This window comes from Tyto alba, unplaced genomic scaffold (genome assembly GCF_018691265.1).
Source record: "Tyto alba isolate M040663 unplaced genomic scaffold, T.alba_DEE_v4.0 Super-Scaffold_2, whole genome shotgun sequence".
Classification (NCBI taxonomy): domain Eukaryota; kingdom Metazoa; phylum Chordata; class Aves; order Strigiformes; family Tytonidae; genus Tyto; species Tyto alba.
The window spans coordinates 82,141,022-82,160,655 of record NW_024881282.1 but is presented as its reverse complement, the minus strand read 5'-3'; the positions used below and the strand labels follow the sequence as shown (position 1 = coordinate 82,160,655).

The window sequence follows — 19,634 nt, the reverse complement described above, 5'->3', positions numbered from 1 at the left end:
TACTCTGGTAGATTCATGCCAGTTAAATCTTCAAAGCAGCTGCTTACCTGTTCAGTGGGAATTCAAGGCTTGGATGTTAATGGTCAGGAACTAATGAATTGGACTGGATGTTTTAATTTACTGAGATATGCTAAAAGAACATGTTGATTAATTTGAAGGCTAGAGGGGACTTTTTTTTGTTGCAATGTTAAGGTGCTCCATGAATTGCTAGAGATACATGAGTGAATGCTTTTTGCTTTTTTCTTCCTTTCTGAGGATTTTTTTTTTTTTTTGTAGTAACTACTACTCTTATATGCATGAACCTAACTGCTGCAGAGTTCTCTAAGGAGCATTTGGGGCAAGTACCTGTGGCAGCTCCATTAGGACCCCTCTGACATTATCCATGTCCTAGCCAGTTTGGGATACGTTCTAGGCTGGTCAGGGAAAAGTTGGAGTCTTAATACAAGAAGAGAAATTAAACGAGAGCGGCAGAAAGTGTGCCTAGGGGGCATGAAGTTCTGGATTCTTGCCTAATGCAACATTCTTAATGTAGTTGAAATCTGTGTGGGTTTGCCAGCAGCAAAGTTGAACTTCTCATTTCAGACTTCCTGACACATTGCCCTGCAGTTATGATCCTGAAAACATGAGCACCTTTTGCCTTCCTATGTGCCTATAGCTGGAATACCCAAATGAATACCAGTCCCATTTGTATCCATCACTCATTCATTGCTATATTTTATGCTTAGAGTTGGCCTGGAGCCTTCCCGTCTACAAGCACTGCCAGGGAGATTTTCTCTGACTTGTGGACAATCAGGCTGCTAGCTGAAGTTAGTAATCATGATGGTCACTTCATACTAAACATGTTAATCATGTGTCATGATACATGCTAGACAATGCAGCAGTTAAGCATCCCTCTGTTCAGTAATGACTGAACCAACAGAAGCCATCACAAATACAGATCCCTCCGGCAAAGACAAAGCAACGGGTTGCTCAGAATAACTCAGAATTTTTTTAATGAAATGTTAATGTATATGTGAGGTCTGATAATTTTTTGGTTGGAGTTGTATGTGTTTGTGAACTAGAAATGACCAGAAGCAGTCAAGAAAAATGTATCAAATTGGAAGGTGACAGGACAAGGACATCACTATGGTTCTGTGAGACTCCTGAGGTCTCTTTGGGCAAAATGCTGGCTGGAGTGATGCTTGGAGCATAGAACAAAGAACTAGCACAAAGGATTTCTTTGGGGAATGCTGTATTCAAGACAAGTGAAGTCAAGCCATTCTTCAGCTGTACTCATCTTTTGGGTACGGGTCCAAATGGGCAACTGGAGAAGGTCCAAAGGAAAACAGCAAGAATAACAAGATTCTAAAAAAAGCACATGGCTAAAAGAAAAGCAGTTATTTCATTGAGTCAAGAGGAGATGACTGAGGGGAATGTCTTATAAATGAATGTCAAAAAGCCAATATCTAATCCCTTTGTTATATAAAAGACTGGAATGGAAAGGAAAGTACTAAATTGCTTCTAATTTCCATAGCAGAGAGGAAAAGGGTGACAGGCTTGGCTGCAAAAAACAGGTTCTACTTAAATTTGTTGAGACCTGTTCGTAAGAACAGTGAAGCGCAAGCATGTGTTGTTACAGGCTGTGAAATCTCTGTTGTTGCAGATTTTAAGGGAAACATTCAATAAGTATTAGTTAATAAAGACTTAGAGACAGCTTATGCTTTCTCTGGAGAGGGAGATGGATCAGATGAAGTCCTTACTGGTGTCATTATCCATGGAACTATAAATGCCACATTCAGGAAAATGAAACGTTGTGTACAATCTTTGAAAATGAAGAAGCTTACATAAAAAAGCCTTTCTATCTATTTCTGCCCTAATGGATGCTGCACCCTTTCAGGATAAGTTTTAATTGGGACCTTGTGCCCTCACCAGGAAATCACAGGAACTAAGAAACCCTATTATTCTCTGCAGCCACTCCCTGGACATTGATTCAAGGTATCTAGGTCTAAATGGAGCTATTTGTCTCCTTCCTTCCTTAAAACTGTTGAATGTGGAATAGACAGGCAGATTCAAAGGAATATATGGAGACTTGACTCCACCTTCTTACCTACTGTCCAAAATACCTAGATCAGTGGTATTTTAGGAAGCAGGAATATCTCTCACAGATAAGAAGACAACAAGGCATTGCTGGGTCACATCACTCCATGCTGCTACAAATGGATGTTTCAAATTACATTTCACCCTTTGGCCAAGAAACCTGGGTTGCAAGTCATCTCCCAGCTCCCAGGAGCTGACGTTGCCTCCAGACTAGTTTATTCTTCCTTTCTTCATACTGAATGATGCTACTAGGAATATGTTTATTGGAGCTTGATACTCAAGGTATCAGCATTAACCTCTATATTTTTATCCTGGATACCTGCTTCTGGGAAAGATCTTGGTCAGATGAACAGATACAATTGAGAAATTCATAATTCTTAGAAATCTCAAAAATGTCAATGAAACAATAAAAAGAAATTGATCTTTCTCTATTCATCAGAGGGCTCTAATGTTGTTGAAGTGGCTGATATTTCCAATAGTCTTTCAAACAGACTATGAAGCTGTTAAAAAAAAGGACACTTTTCCCACATTTTCTTTCTCTGCCTTTCACAAATGATGGTTCTTTTAACCTCCTTCTCCCCTCTTTGTTTGCTTAAAGGATCAAAGCTTTTTTATTTATTTCTTTTTCCTCCCAAACAGTTTCTGGAGTGTTAAAAAGCACCATGGGTATACTGAGTTTACATTACAAACAAGTTAAAATTCCCAGTCTGTCAGAGCTTTTCTCCTAGGATACCAAGGATAGCAAAGTTCAGCTAAACTGCACAATTAATCGGAGATCACTTCTGAGTGAAGAAGAAAAGGTTGTTTTAAGCAGAGCTATTCTCTTCTTGGAGATTTAAAGTCCACTTCAGAAAGCAAAATTATTATTCTATGAAAGTTACCTCACTTTATTTGTATTCCTGGAGCTACCCCATTAGGTCATCTTCCCTTTTCAAACATAAAATCATCTTAATGAATCAACTGTGGGATTAGCCATATGTAAATACATCCTTATTGACAGCCACACTGACAAGTGAATGGATGAAAAAGGGCATGGGCTGCATGTTGCTTTTGCTAGAACAGCAGTCATTTCTGTTCTGCTTTCAAGACCCTGAGGCAGACAGCTTATTTCTTGGTTATGAAGAAAATGTTCTTTTTCAAGGTATATGTATCCTGTAATAATGGTAAGATAAAGAAGCATGTGCTGGATGGTTTTAAGAGTATTTGGCTGAAACAGACTTCAGTGTTGGTCTACTATTCCCACACAGAAAAATACTACCATTTTCTCAACTTTTGAGAGCAAGGATTAGCTCAATAACTCAACCTAATGCATTAGTCTCACGTAGGATGGGCCTGCACCTTTTTAAGAAAATGCATTGTCTGTTGATGTCATTGTCTATTACTGTCAGGGCTCTTCTAAAGACCTGACGGTTGCAAGGAAGAAAGTGAACAAACACAATTAAGAGACCCCTACGGAATACAATGAAAACAGTTGCAAGGTAGATTTGACAAGTGTACTTTAGCATATTCTTACAGCATTTGGAAAAAAAATGCTAAAAAGATTCCTATAAACTCCATAAATTGTTTACTAAAATGTCATTCTATGGTAGCATTTTTCAGACAAGTATTTCATGCTGAGGAAAAGCAGGACCTTATTACTGTCTATGCAAATAATGTGCTGTACAGACCAACATTGTAAGGTATCCTTTTCACATAATTTTACAAAAGTTTAATCCAATATTACTGCATTGATGTCCCATGTGAATTGGGAATTCCAGCCACTAAGTCAGCTTCACTGGGGGGCCCAACTTAAATGCCTTTATGCAAATACACATAGCATGAGGAATAAACAGGAGCTAAAGATGTGCACACATTGGCAGGGCTATGATCTTACTGGCATTACAGAGATGTGGTGGGATGGCTCCTATTACTGCAGTGTTGGAATGGAAGGGTACAGGTTCTTTAGGAAGGAAAGGCAGGGGAGATGAGGACCAGATGTCACCCTCTATGTCGATAACCAGCTGGAGTGCATGAGGCTCTGCCTGAGGATGAATAAGGAGCCAACCAAGAGTCAGGATTAAAGGGAGGGCAGGGACAGGAGACCTTATGGAGTGGAGGTCTGATACAGATCACCCAACTAGGAAGACCAAGTGGATGAGACCTTCTATAGGCAGATAGGAGCAGCCTCATGTTCACAAGTCCTGGTCCTCATGGGAGACTTCAACCACCCCAATATCTGTTGGAGAGACACCACAGCAGGACACAAGCAACTCAGGAGGTTCCTGGAATGTGTTGATGATAACTTCCTTCTCCAAGTGATAGAGGAGCCAATGAGGAAGACATGCTATGCTGCACCTTGTTCTCACCAACAAGGAGGGGCTGGTGGGGAGTGTGAAACTCAAGGGCAGCCTTGGCAGCAATGACCATGAAATGGTGGAGTTCAAGATCCTTAGGTCAGTGAGGAGGATGTGCAGCTAGCTGGACTTCAGGAGGGCAGACTTTGTCCCCTTTGGGGATTTGGTAGAGTAGCATGGGATAAAGCCCTGGAGGGAAGAGAGGCCCAAGAAAACTGGTTAATATTGAAGGATCACCTCTTTCAAGGTCAGGAGTGATACATCCCAACAAAGAGGAAGTCAGGTAAGAACTCCAGGAGGCCTGTATGGATGAACAAGATGGTCCAGGAAAACCTCAAACACAAAAAAGGAAGCCTACAGAGGGTGGAAGAAAGGACAGGTAGCCTGGGACGAATACAGAGAAATTGTCTGAGCAACCAGGGAACAGGTTAGGAAAGCCAAAGCCCTGATAGAGTTAAATCTGGCCAGGGACATCAAGGGCAACAAGAAAAGCTTCTATAGATATGTCGGTGATAAAATGAAGACTAAGGAAAATGTGGGCCCTCTCTGGAAGGAAGTGGGAGATTTGGTTGCCCAGGACACGGATAAGGCTGAGATACTCAATGACATTTTTGCCTCAATCTTCATCAGCAAGTAATCCAGCCACACTGCCCAAGTTGCAGAGGCAATGGAGGTAACTGGGAGAATGAAAAACCACCCACTGTAGTAGAAGATCAGGTTTGAGACTATCAAAGGAACCTGAAGGTGCACACACTCATAGGACCTGATGAGATGCATCCACGGGTCCTGAGGGAACTGGCAGATGAAGTGGCTGAGCCACTATCCATCATATTTGAGAAGTCGTGGAAGCCCGGTGAAGTTCCCAGTGACTGGAAAGGGGGAAACATAACCCCCATTTTTAAAAAGGGAAAAAAGGAAGACTCAGGGAACTACAGGCCAGTCAGTCTCACCTCTGTGCCTGGCAAGATCACAGAGTGGATCCTCCTGGAAACTATGCTCGGGCACATGGCAAATAAGGAGGTCATTGGTGATAGCCAACATGGCTTTATTAAGGGCAAATTGTGCCTGATGAATTTGGTGGCCTTGTCTGACGGGGTTACAGTGTTGGTGAATGAGGGAAGAGCAACTGACGTCATCTACCTGGACTTGTGCAAAGCATTTGACACTATCCCATATGACATCCTTGTCTCTAAATTGGAGAGACAGACTACTTGGTGGATAAAGAATTGGCTGGATTGTTGTATTCAAAGTGTTGTGGTCAATGACCAGTAATAAATGGTGTTCCTCAGGGATCTGTATTGGGACCGACACTGTTTAGCGTCTTCGTCAGTGACATGGACAGTGACATTGAGTTCATCCTCAGCAAGTTTGATGACAACACCGAGCTCTGTGGTGCTGTTGATATGCTGGAGGGAAGGAATGTCATCCAGAGGACCTTGATGGGCTTGAGAGGTGGGCCTGTATGAACCTCATGAAGTACAACAAGGACAAGTGCAAGGTTGTGCACATAGGTCAGGGAAAACCCAAGCACAAATACAGGGCGATTGATGAGTGGATTGAGAGTAGCGCTGAGGGGAAGGACTTCGGGGTGTTGATTGACGAAAAGTTCAACATGACCCAGCAACGTGCGTTTGCAGCCTAGAAAGTCAGCCGTATCTGGGCTGCATCAACAGAAGTGTGGCCAGCAGGTCAAGGGAGGGGATTATTCCCCATTACCCCCATCTTGTGACACCCTACCTGGAGTACTGTGTTCAGCTCTGTCCCCAACATAAGAAGGACATAGACTTATATAGGGGGCCTAAAGGAAAGACGGGGAGGGACTCTTTATCAGGGAGTGTAGTGATAAGAGAAGGGGTAATGATTTTAAGATGAAAAAGGATACAGTTAGATTAGATATAAGGAAGAAATTCTTTACTGTGACAGTGGTGAGACACTAGAACAGCTTGCGCAGAGAAGCTGTGGCTGCCCCCTCCCTGGAAGTGTTCAAGGCCAGGTTGCACGGGGTTTTGAGCAACCTGGTCTAGTGGAAGGTGTCCCTGCCTGTGGCAGCGGGGTTGGAACTAGATGATCTTTAAATTCCCTTCCAACCCAAACCATTCTATGGCTCTATGATTCTATGTGAGTGGGGTTTTCCCCTGCTTTTTCAAGGTAATATTAAATACTGGTAAAATACATCTGTTATAAGGTAAAATCAAGTTCTTTCATCTGTTGTATACTGAAACATCTGGAATCTTTCATAGTGGAACCAAAGTAGGTGTTAGTTGACATACAGTGATGATGTCTTTCTGACTGACTGAATATTAGTAAAAATGTCATTAAAAAGGTATGATAAAAAGCCAAAGAAAATTCTATGATGATATTCTCAACTGGTGACACTCAACACTCAGATAATTATATAATCCCACCAAAAATTATAATTAGGCTTTTTGAGAACTCCCTCGTCATGGTAAAACAAATTATATTTTTGCAAAAAATATAAATTTTTAAATGTTCTTACAGATAAAGTAATTTTTGACATTTCTTATCCATGTGAGCTGATCCAAGTAATCAAACTATTTTAACAGCTCAAAACTGAGCTCTATGTCTTACAGCACAATATCTTTATCTTTCTCTTTGTCTCCATTGTTTTCTATGTTTATTTGTTTTATCTTATGAAAATACACAAGCGAGGAAAAAAAAAATTCTATGAGTTCTGGAAACATCCCCAAAATTTACTTCTTGATTTTGATCAGAGCTCTGGCTATGTGATTCTAACAGCAGGGCAGCCAATTTCTGCTAAGCATCACAAACACAATGTAATATTTTCAAACACTAGCAGAACAGTGTCTTCTCATGATTTCCTAATAATTTCTTCACTGAATGGTGCAAGCAATGTGAATGAAATTAATAATAACTTTACAAATACATAATAACTATAAATTAATACGGAAATTGCTAAGCAGTAAGTACTGGATCAAAAAACAACTCAGCCAAAAAGCCCCTATAAAACATACATGTAGAAATATTCACTCAAGCACAGCTGCAAGTCTCTCATCAGTAAGGCATGGCACATACAAGCTGGACCTGGTATGGAATCTAAGGAGCCTTAATCACAGCTACTTTATATAATTAAGAGAACCATACTGATTCTGTGAGCTCTACATTAAAATAGTCAAGAACTGAAATGCATACCTGACATGAGATAACCAAGGTCAACAAGGTCAAGAATGGCCTAGGAGCCTCTCAGAGAACACATTAGCTTTCTGTAGGGCTCCATTCCTCACCAGGGAGGAGGAATGTATCTAGACTGTAGGATCTCTTTATTGCCATAGTAGAGGATTGGGGTTGCCTGGCAGCTCCTGCACCATCTCAGCCCTGCTGAGATGTCCATGGGGCAGGGAGCCACACCACTAATGAAACAGTATTTAAGGATTTTTAGGGATGAAAAATTTTAGGAATAAATTTAGGGTTAAATTTTAGGAATTTAGGGAGGAAGCAATATTTTTTAAGATTTTCAAACCCTTTCCAAATGGTGTTTTATCCTATATTTCATATGTTGATGTAATGGTCATTAGTTTGATCACACAGTATTCAATAACTGTTGCAAACCACTAATGTCCCTGAGTGCTAGATCTGGCATCTGACACACTAGTTTTGCTGGAAGAGTTTGACAGAGTTGCACCGTAAAATCAGGCAGCACCTTGTTGGCCACTTATCTCAGTGAGCCTCTTTGCAGGGCTAATTCCAGAGAAGAGTCACAGTACTGCCAAATCTCAGACTCAATAAATTGCCTGCAGCATCCTCCTTCACAGACTGCAAGGTAATATCTCAGTCAGCCCAACACGATTTGCTTTTGAGGACCAACCACCACAAACCAGAGAGTCTGAGGCTTTGTAGAGCCCCGGATTATGCAGCTATGCAGTTATGTTAACCTCTCCAGGTTCAGCATTTAGATAACATGAAAACTGTCCCTGATTTGAATGTGGACTTGTTAGTGGAGCTTTCCATGGGAATGGAAGCTAATGTATGAGTCTTACTATATTTCTCAGCTGAGGGTACACTCAATTGTTACATCCTGCACACGTTTGTTTGTTTTTTTTTTTTTTTTTTTTAAATCTGTTTTCCACCAGCATGTCATCTTCTAGACAAAGGCTTTTCACAGTTTTCATGTTCCCTTCAGCTCCTTCCTCCTGGCTAGCCCAGGCCCTGCCTCTTCTTTTGTACCAGTGGGAGGTGATTTTCCCATATCACCCACCCTCTCTGCTCCTCTTTTTGTCAGTCCTTGCTTCTAGCCTTTGTCCAAGCTTTTTGTCTCTTTTCATCTCGGTCATAACCCTTGAATTTTTCTTCCCTATTTTATTCTTCCCTTTGTCCTCTCCTCGAGCACCTCTTATTTTCTCAAGAACAGTTCTGTTTCTTCTCACATGCATACTCTACCTCCCCTTCTCTGCAACCCTCCTCTCAGGCTGTTCCTTAAGGGGTACTCTAAGTCAACATAATAATCCTTTTTCCCATGAATACCTTTATTCTAACACCCTAATTCTTCTAATAGAGTTCTGACCTATGAATTTGCTGACTTCATGGTCACCCACTGAGCTTTTGACTTCATTCTTCCTTGTATGTACTTGCTTGGTTTTCCTCTGGAATCTGATAATCTCTCCACTGACTTCCTAAGAGACTCCATCAACGTGCTTTTGTCTCCTTTGGTTTTACTGCACTGTCTCTGGATTTTACCTGAAGACCATGCATGACTACAGGTTTCCCCTCTCTCCTTTTCTCAAGGATATGCTTAATTTGTCAATGTGTGCTCACTGTATGCTGATACTTGATAAGACTTCTTGGTCACCATGGACTTTAAAATTCTGTTACATTCCACCTGTCCACATAGATTCTTTATCTTTCATATTCCTTTAAATGGATAAAATCAGCTCTATGACATTTTCTCTACTAGCTCACCGTTTCCTATATCTCAGCTGCCGTTCCCTTCCTTAGTCAATATGCCTGAATGCAATCTTCTGCCTGGTTAAATTTTGCAGTTACCACTTCCATAACATGAGCAGTATTTTTCCCCTGATAGTTAGATCACAGGATAATTTCTAATCTCTTTAATGAAAGTGTCTTCTTCATCACCTTCCCCTGTTTTACAACCTCTTAATTCCACAACTGACTTATCATTCCATTAATTTTCTTCCAGCTTGAATAATCATCTGAGTGTGTTTACTTCTCTTTCTTTAATTTCCTCTCAAGCTATTTTCTTCTCTTTATTTTTCCCATTTTGTCTCCTATAGATCTATTTTCCACAACCTTTTTTTGTCTTCACAACTTTTTCCCTTCTCTAGTCATTTTTCTAATGGAGAATTTCAAGGTCTCACAGCATCCACCAGAAGACTTCTCCACTTCCCATTTCATCCATAAAATGTTCATCAACGATTTCCTCTGTACATACTTGACATACTTTGTATACTTGGTCATCACCCTGTATCCCTTTGGATGTACAAGGAAAGGGACTTTCAAGGTCAAGGCCATCAGTACTATTAAGGTCAAGCCACTTGCTAAACTTTAAAGTGCTCTGAAAGGAAGACTGCCTCAGCAACTGAGGTTAAGACCATGCCTTTGCATGCAGATAAGTTGGGTCTTAGAAGGTTTGGAAAAGCTGCTACACTGCTACTTAGGTTTTTGAGACAACCTATTGATTTACATGCAGTACAATTGCTAACTACGTAAATGATTCAATAATGTCAGTATAGCTGACATAATAGTTCCATCTGCATCATTTTATATTTGAGAGGTCCAATATCAGATAAAAGCACTATCATTCTACAGTCTTTTTTTTTTTTTTTTTTGTGTGTGTGTGTGTAATTTTTTATAGGTCTAGTAAACTCTCTTCCTTTTGACTTTAATAGGTTCATAGTGATTTAACCCCTATGAAAATTTTCCGCATTGCTTTGGAAAGGCAGCTAGAAACAAGACAGTCTACTCCTTACAGTATTTTTAAAAATATGAACACCTTTAAAGTAAAATATCCAAAAGCCTCATGAAACAATAGATAGTCCAGCAAATTCATTTGGGTCACACACTGGATTCTGGGCTTACCTGAAAAAAAAGAACCAATTGCACTAATCCGTAATAGTTAAAACACTTCTAACAATGAACTGTGGTTTTGTCTCAGAGGAAATATCTCACAATCACACTGAGGCTATTCCCAGACATCACTGTGCCCAGGAGGAATTCCTATTTTTTTTTTGTCATTTTACTCCTACTACTAAAATAAACTCATGATTTTCAAGCCAATCTGTATTTTCATGAGAGGAAATGTGTCCCAGATTTTTCTGCCAGTTTAGGGCTATTTTATCACAGAGAAAGTTGGCCCTATTAAGTTCATTGACAGGAACAGTCATGTGCAGAGATTTAAGAAGATGTTGCCAGTTGAAGACTATGCTCTTTCCCTGCCATCTTTGGAGCCCAGATCCATCACTGCCATGCTTTGGACATTCAGTGCTGGGTGCTGGGGCAGGGTCGCTGATCATCCTTCTGGTCAGCCCATGTTGCCTGCAGATACCCCTCCATTGTGAATGCAACCCAAATAGGAATTAAAGCACAACTTTATTCTCTAGTAGAGAGCAAGAAGACAGTCTTCTCTTTAACTCTCTGACCTGGGATAAGGTCTTGATTAAGATTTAAACCAGCTTTCAGTTTTATATCAACAAGCAGGTAAAAAGCCAGTCAATATTACATGACCTTCTTCACAAGAGCTTCTGTAGCTTGCTGTAGTTACACAGATTCACACACAAACTATAATGCTGTCTGATTCTGGAGTGTGCCAGACATCTCTGTGGTGTTCTCTGGCATCCTGAGAGTGATAGTATGCCTAGTATTTTATCAACCAGAAAAATTCATACTAGGTGCTCAATAACTATAGCACAAAGTGTTGGAAGAAACAAGGTGTAGAAATCCTGATAAACATTTATTAGGGCTTTGGAAGCAGCTTTCAAAAACTGATCAGAGAGTGAAATCCCTTCTGCAGGATACTGTTGGCAAGCTCAACAGCCTCATAGACAGGATCTTGCACCCTATAAAAGCTTTAGGTTGGATTCTCAAATCACACTGCTAAACCAGACTTTTGGTGCACACACACTTCATGTGACCCTACTGAATTCTTGTAGCCCAATAGAGAATTTAGTTCACCAGGTTTAAAGGTAAAATTGCAATTTGACCCCAGCATAAGCACCATTAGAACCAGAGCATTTAGGTCTTACTGTATTCTATATAGGACTCTGTGAGCTTCAAAATAGTTTACGTTCTGTAGGACACTTCCACAGAAGAGTTGTTTTTGCAAAAAACATCTAAATAGCTCTTTCTTTAAATTCCAGTACATGCCCTTAAACTTTCTTCATTTCCAAATTCAGCTTCACTTACATAATGTAGACCACAGCACTGAATGATACCAATATTTATAATGTATTTCTTTTCTTTTGGCTTTCCAGTCTGATTCAGTACTTTGCTTCATCACAGTTTAATTAAGTATAAAAACATTAAGCGAATCTAGACAGATACTTTACTCCTTCATCTTGCTTTAGATTTACTCTTTCAAAGATAAAATTAGATTCTTACTGCTAGACAAGGTATCAGCTTTTGCCTAAAAAACTTTATTTGTAAAAGCTTATAAGTAGGTCATCAGCACAAGTAACCTAGACAAACATCAAGAGCAATTAGAAAAGCATCTTGGCTCCGGGGTGAAAGTCTTGTTTTAATATACTTGATACCAATGCCATTTTGCTTGTTTTTAAGTTACAGAACAATAAAGCAATTGGTGTACTTTCTGTTTTGAAGTGTGTTTTATGTTTTTATATATAATGCAGGACTCCAGAAATACCGAAAGTAGCAGTGGATGTCATAATTCTTAAAAAAGAAAAAAACAAAAAACCCAAACAAACAAACAAGAAAGAAATCAGCAAAAAGCCACAGAAATCAAAGTATGAAATAATCTAGCAGAGGACAAATTAGCTTGCATTGTTCCTCAAGTAATCAATTTATTAAGACTGATTTTCATGGATTGTTACTGCGACTGTCACTCAAAGAATGATCATTACAAAAATAGAATTTTTCTATTACCCTAACTGCAAATAAAATTAGCTTAATGTACAATTATCCCAACTATAACTGGGGAAGTTACATTTTCTTGTAACGTTTGCATTTATCAACATAAACAACAGCAGAAGAAGTCATAATTATTTAGGTGTATTTGAAGAAAATGAAAAAAAAGTAGTTTTCCTAAAATATGTGTTTGATCAGGTGGGTTGTGTGCTTTTCAAATTGTTTTCATGCATATGTAATCGATGTGAGACATATACTTATGCAAGCTGAAATAAGTACCAGTCTGTGTCCCAGGCTGTTCTGTTTCACAGTCTTCTGACTGATATTTTTTAAAGCTGAACAAATTATTTTAAAAAGGAGCTAAAATCATCTTCAGCAGGTGGCATAAACTGAGAAAAAGCCAAAGAACTCATAAACTACCATCAAATCCTTAGCATCGGTAAGATTAGTTTTTCAGGATTTCTTTGGGTTTTATCAAGATTGCTGAAATGCAGGGATGTATCCATAAAATGATCCATGGAAACACTACAATAACCTGGGGGGAAAAAACTCCCAAAATCCAACATACACCCCAAATTCTACCTACACACAGGCATAGAGATACACTGTCTCACACCCACATGTGTATCTCATCAGAAATGTGTGCCTGACACACACACAGATGAAAGATATGTACCCACACACCTATAGGTCTACACTGTCTAGGAATAAAAACACATTCCTATGAATCTGTACATACAATACATCTATATGCATCCAAGCAAACACAAGCATAGATTTACACACATACACACCCAGAGACATAGCAACACAGGCACAGCACATACATAGGCACAAGCAACTCTAGAAGCACAAACATATACCTATACAGCTGGATGCATACTCACATGGACAGATAGATATACAGGCATATATGAGGGAGAGTTTACATTGTCTCTATTGTCCCTGCTAATTTCTCCTTTCTTTTTGAAGCCTTCCAATTTTAGGATCCTGGAGTGAGCCAGGTCCCTGCAGAGGAGATACCTCAGGAGGAGAAAAGCATTTCCAGTTCCTTTAATGTTCCCCACCTCTCCCCCTCTCTCCCAGCAGCAGATCCAGGGAGATGTGCTGGGTACCCAGCACGGCTCTCCCAGCTGCTGGCTTGGCACTTTCCATCCCAGCTTAATGAAGGGTGTAGAACGGTGAGTTTAAGATTTCCTCCCTTCACCCCCAAAGCCTGCCTCTGCGGGAGCAGGAACCTCTGGGCAACATCTGGACACAGCTGTTTTGCCCTGAGTGAGCCAGCCCCCTTCTGCCCGCCCCCCTCCACCCCCAACTGCACACTACAGAGGTCCCCCTGCACCCTACCTGCTCTCTGCAGGTGTGAAAACCCTTGTGTCCCCCAACCCCCCCCCCCCACCCCGCCCTGCAACCCCACTTCTCCTGGCCCCTGACTCTCGTCAGCAAACCCCTTTTCAAACCATCTCTCTAAACTTTTTCCTCGGCTACACAACCCACAATCCCCCCGGCAGCAGCTACATCTCCTTGGAAAAGCAGGATGGGGGAGCGCCGGTCGGGTTGCAGGGACCCGGGATGCAGGGATCAAGGCTGCAGGGTGTGGGATGAGAGGACTGGGATGCAGGATACAGGGATGTGAGGACTAGGATGCACGGATCTGCCACGCAGGATGCAGGGACCGGGATGTGGGATGCAGGGACCAGGGTGCGGGACACCAGTGCCCAGCTCCTTACCGTGCAGTGAAGGTGTGTCCCAGCGAGGGTCTCCAGCTGCTCCCGGGCATAGCGGGCCTCCCGATGTGCTCGTTAAACATCCACCGGGGATTCTCACCCCCCAAACTTGTGTGAGCTGTTTCCTCTGGGAACAGTCACGCTTTCTCCCCCCCCACCTTGGATCGGATCCCGGTGGAAACTCATCAAGGCCTCCTAAACGGTCAGGGGTAAGGCTGGGAGGGAGGAGGAGGAGAAGGGGACAACGGGAGGAGAGAGTGCAATCACCAGGCAAAGATTCCCTTCCCTTCCCCTCTCCTCTGGAGCACTCGCTTCCCGTTCCTTTGAGCAACTTTGGCTCTCGTCGGCCAGGCAGCGCCTGGTACCAGCGCTGGTAATTGGGGTCCCTTTTCGCAGCCTGGCATCTTTCTAGATTTCCTCTCCTTCCCGGGCAAAGGGGATTGGTGCAAAGCTTTAAATTTGGAGGCGACCTAGAGTTGCAAAGACAAGGAGTGAGAACCGGATGGCATTTTGCAGACTGCCTCTGCCGGCACGCGGGGCGGGCGGTAGCTCTGCAGCCGGCGCTGCGCGGAGGGGCTGCCTGAGGCTCTGTCCTACCATTTATTCATTTACTGCCTCTCCCGTTCTAACTTTGAAGCTGGCTATTGCTCCTGGCACGGCCGGGAGCGGGGCTGTGGCAGGGAGCCCTCGGAGGGCGGCGAGCCGCTGTCCCCATGCTGCGGGGCTGCGCGGCGCGGAGCTCCCCGCGGCTGTTTAACCGCGCCGGCAGCGCGGGCAGGAGCGCAGCCCGGTCCCGCGGGGGGAGGACACGGAGGGAGGAGGGAGGGGGTGGGGGGGGGGACGGGACACAGGGACGCTGCTGTCGCCTGGCAACCCCGCATCCCTGCCCCGAGCATCCCTCCCCCAGCGCCCTGATTGGACGGGGACGGGGGGGGAACGGGGCGGGGCGGGGGGACGCCCCTCCGAGGATGCTGCGCTCTGGCACTGCGACTTGTCGCATCCTCAAAAAACCGGGAGCGGGCAGGGGGGACCGAGAGCAGGCGGGAGAGCCGAGGCAGTTCAGGGTGGTATATCACCATCCTCCTGCCTTCTCTCTTCCAGCTGGCTTGATAAATTCCCTTCTGCTCTATATCTCCTAGAAAAAGAATGTATTTGTTGTGTATCTATATACACACACACACAAAATATAAAAATATATGTGTTTATATAGATGTATATAAGTAAACATATATATTCTATACATGCCATCTGTATTGCCTATAGTCTTTGTGTCATCTTTCTATATTCTAACTCTCCCATATGGGAAGACAGAAGAAGAATAGTTACTGGGGAAAGATCACTCCAGAAAGCTACATTTTGTGTTATATTAGTCTGAAAACTAAAGGTTTGCATCACCTGGAGTGTTAACAGGAGGTGATGGTCCTGAAAAGAGAGTTAAACACCATGAGGTGAGTGAACTGTAACAGTCAGTGAGGGTGGATGTGGTGGCTTCAGAGAGGGTGAGTTTAAGCTGTGTTGTTCGGGGCACCACTGATATGACATGTGGCTTCATCGCTCATTCTCTGCTACAGGGGACAGCGAGCAGCTGCTTCCTACTGGTTGACTGTAGTATGGAGAGGGTGTCCATAAAATCCCAGTATCTCCCTTTCCATCACAGCTCTGGTTGGGACGCTGTGAATTTCTCACCTCCAAATCTTCAGCAGGGGCAAAGCCATCATCCACTTCTCCCTGAATGCTTCCCCCCACCTTCAGGCTTGCCCCCAGCCCTGCTCCCCATTGCATGCCATCAGTGCTCAGGTAAAGCAAGGAAAGAGGCACTGCAGTCAGGAGCTGCAATCCAGCAACTCACACGGGGCCACTATTGTTTCAGCAGCCATGGTTCCAGAAAGGAATTAAGCCAAAGTAAAATGAAATAAAACAAAACAAAAAATCTGTTTCTGTTTTTTAATATTTTATGTTAAGTTATTTAACATCTGCTTACTTTTGTGATCTACCCATTACATTTGAGCTACTTGGCTAATTTTGTAAGTGTTCTTTTCTTGGAAGCCAAGGACATTTGCTAAGATGTGCACGTTAAACTGTTTCATTAAGGACTTCAAAGTTAAGCAGGGAGCAAAATGAAAGAGTTCAGTTCCTCTCAGGTTTACCCTACTGTAAATTGGATTAAAATGTACATGAGACATTACAGTAACATCAGGACAAGCTGGAATGAATAGGAAATCAGCCCTGTGCCTTTTAAATCATAACACAATTTGACAAACAGGTCTGGAATACTTATTTATTTATTTATTTATTTATTTATTTATTTATTTATTTATTTATTTATTTATTTATTTATTTATTTATTTTAACAGTCTTGCAGGCTGGTTGCCAGGAAAGACTAGTGGAAGAAAGGATCTGATTCTGCATTGCCTTGTACACAGCAGCCATGGCTCAAAGTGAGTATGGAAGTAAATTTTTGGTTGTGTAGGATATAAAACCCAATGTGTATGAAATTGGTCACCACAGGCACCAAGTGGAATTTGGCTGAGATGTATTGTATGATTGGCAGCAGGCCACTTAAAGTCAAGGAGGTGACCTGGTCATTCATGCCTTCTCTTTGAGAAGCATCCTTGTCACTGATCGTTCACTCTTTTTCCGTGACTCCTGCTGTGCGATGGTCTCTAACACGGCTATGACTTGCATTTACACCCGATTTATGGCTACTGAGAAGCAGGGAAACACACCTTACCAGCTGACCAAGATGCAGGTGAAGGTACAAGGGTTTCAGTCCCACGTTCTGCCAGTACTCTTCCTCAGCTGGTTCTCCCAACACAACGGGGTCTTGTTTTAGCCACAGGAGAACTGACCAAGTGACCTCAAAACAGGATTCTGGAGACCTTATTGCAGTGTATGATTCTGGAAGAACTATCTTTAGTTTTATAGGGAAAACAACAGTGCCTCAATTCCTTTTTGGGATAGCATGTGCTACGTCCAGAGGGTGTTATGAAGTTGCAGTCCCATACTGAGCATGTGTCTTCAGGCAGTCGGATGCTGACACTTATAGGTACACCCAGTGTTACAATGCAGGGCAATCCAAAGATGTCAGTGAAGCTCTGTGCTAAGATGTGTTTGAGTGTTACTAGGAAAATTACTCACTCGAGGCTAAATTGTGCACCTTATACTAAGCTTGATTGTAAATATACCCATGGTTAGACACAGCAATCAGGCAGTAAATGTCCTGTCAGGGGACAGCTTTAAGAAAACAATCAACAGCCCTCAATTTGACCTGGATCCAAAGAAGGAGTCTTAATATGAGATGTATTTATTTATTTATTTTCTGTCTGACACAGAAAGCAGCATTAAAAGTTTCTGAAATAAGAGTATTTTGCCTTTGTGAATTATGTTAGTGAAATAATAGTTATCACTAGTTAAAAAATAGATTCCTTTCAAACTGAATTCCCACATCACACCAAACTGAGTTTGTAGAAAGCTTTCACGAGCAGAAGAATTTGTTTTTATAAAATTCATGAATGTGATTAATTAACAGGCTTGCCACCACAAATAAACAGATGTCTATCTTTTTCTTACATGGAATTTTAGCATGAGCTTCAAGATTGTACACATGGGAACTTTCCAATTTTGCATTTGATGGCAAGATACTGTTCCAACAAAACACTTTGTAGGGTTCCCTAACTTGCTATAAGCAGCTGTTTTGAGACACACTCAATATATTTGCTGATTCAAGCCTAAAGCAATGATTTAGAAAAATTGCAAGTATGCATTTACAGCCAGTGAGTGATCTATGGATTGGGCCCAACCTACATGAATAATTCATGAGGCCAATGATCTTTCCTCCTTTCCTGGGGACCTTACAGAAATGGACAGGGAATAGGGCCATGGATCAATGAGTTTTTTTCTAGCAAATTGCTCCCTGCCACCTGATTTCCAACAGATCTGCAGCTTCCTTTGTGTGTGACTGGTCACAACCTCATTCTGAGACAGGTGTCGTGAGCTAACAGTTGTGGTCATCACCACAGGACCAAGCCTGGCATATGTCAGTGGTTTGGGGCACACATCAGCAGCACCTAGAGATGATATCATGTTCTCATGGGATTCTGCCAATCTCAGGGTGTAAAACACCAGCTGGATGGAACAGAAGGGCTACTCCCTCATTTTTGGGTAGCCACAGGGGCCTAGATGTGTCTTCATAGCACTATGATTATGGCAGTCTCCATCTTTGAGGATACAAAGACAAAAAGTTCATAGTGAATGATGCAGACATCTACAAAGTCCCACACTGTCTGGTTCTTCCCTACCCGCCAATTATAGGTGACGCTGACATGATCCAAAGGAACAGGCCAATGGCTCAGGGCTTTCAGAGGGACATGTGTCCCCATGTGGTAGTTCCTGGGGGAGACCCACAGCTCTGAAAAGTGTAAGGGATGTTACTCTGTTGTACTTAAGGTCCTTACAGATCGCTGTGGAAAATTATGCACTTTTGTGGTGGGTTGACCCTGGCAGGATGCCAGGTGCCCATCAAAGCTACCCTATCCTCAGTACCTATCCTCAGTACCATCAAAGTACCCCTCCTCAGCTGGACAGAGGAGAGAAAATATAACCAAAGACTTGTGGGTTGAGATAAGGACAGGGAGAGATTATTCACCAATTACTATCATGGGCAAAACAGAACCGATTTGGGGAAAAATTAATTTAATTTATCACCAATCAAATCAGAGAAAGATAATGAGAAATAAAACAAAATCTTAAAAACACGTGTCCTCCACACCTTCTTTCATCCCACACTTGACTTTACTCTCTTTTGGGCATCCATTTACTTTGGTATGGGGTCCTTCATGGGCTTCAGGTGGAGATCTGCTCCACCATGGACCTCCATGGGTGCAGGGGCACAGCCTTCCTCACCATGGCTTTCACCATGGGCTGCAGGGGAATCTCTGCTCCAGCATCTGAGGCACCTCCTCTCCCTCCTTCTTCAACAACCTTGGTGTCTGCAGAGTTGTTCCTTTCACATATTTTTACTCCCGTCTCCAGCTGCAGTTGTGCAGTGTTTTTTTCCCCCCCTTCTTCAATATATTATCACCGAGGTGCTACCACCATCACTGATGGGCTCAGCCTTGGCCAGTGGTGGGTGCCTCTTGGAGCCAGCTGGCATTGGCTCTGTTGGATATAGGGGAAGCTTCTAGGAGCTTCTCACAGAAGACACCCCACTACCAAAACCTTGCCACACAAACCCAACATGACTGTACCAAGAAGTGGCAATCTCGTGAGTTTCTCCTGGGACAATTATGCACTTTCTTCTCTCTTAATAACACTGATTGTTGATTAAGTTCATCATGAAGCTCATCATCAAAATGGAATATCTTTTTTTTTTTCTTATTATTAAGTGATTTTGAAGAGATCTTAAGCCAATACGCATGGTGTAAAA

The 19,634-nt window shown here is 42.4% G+C and overlaps 1 protein-coding gene across 7 annotated transcripts in view; it reads right to left on the bottom strand.

The window, feature by feature from the left end:
- GRM3 (glutamate metabotropic receptor 3) overlaps positions 1-14,995 on the bottom strand; it is a 112,963-nt gene extending 97,968 nt beyond the window's left edge. For 4 of the 7 annotated variants that reach the window (XM_042792385.1, XM_042792388.1, XM_042792386.1 and 1 more), the window contains exon 1: positions 14,213-14,995. The gene's annotated coding sequence lies outside the window, so the exon portion shown is untranslated. Of the gene's footprint in view, positions 1-13,369; positions 13,491-14,212 lie in introns of all 7 variants that reach the window. The other 3 variants (XM_042792384.1, XM_042792387.1, XM_042792389.1) reach the window with 2 other exon arrangements.
- Positions 14,996-19,634: the final 4,639 nt, after the last annotated feature.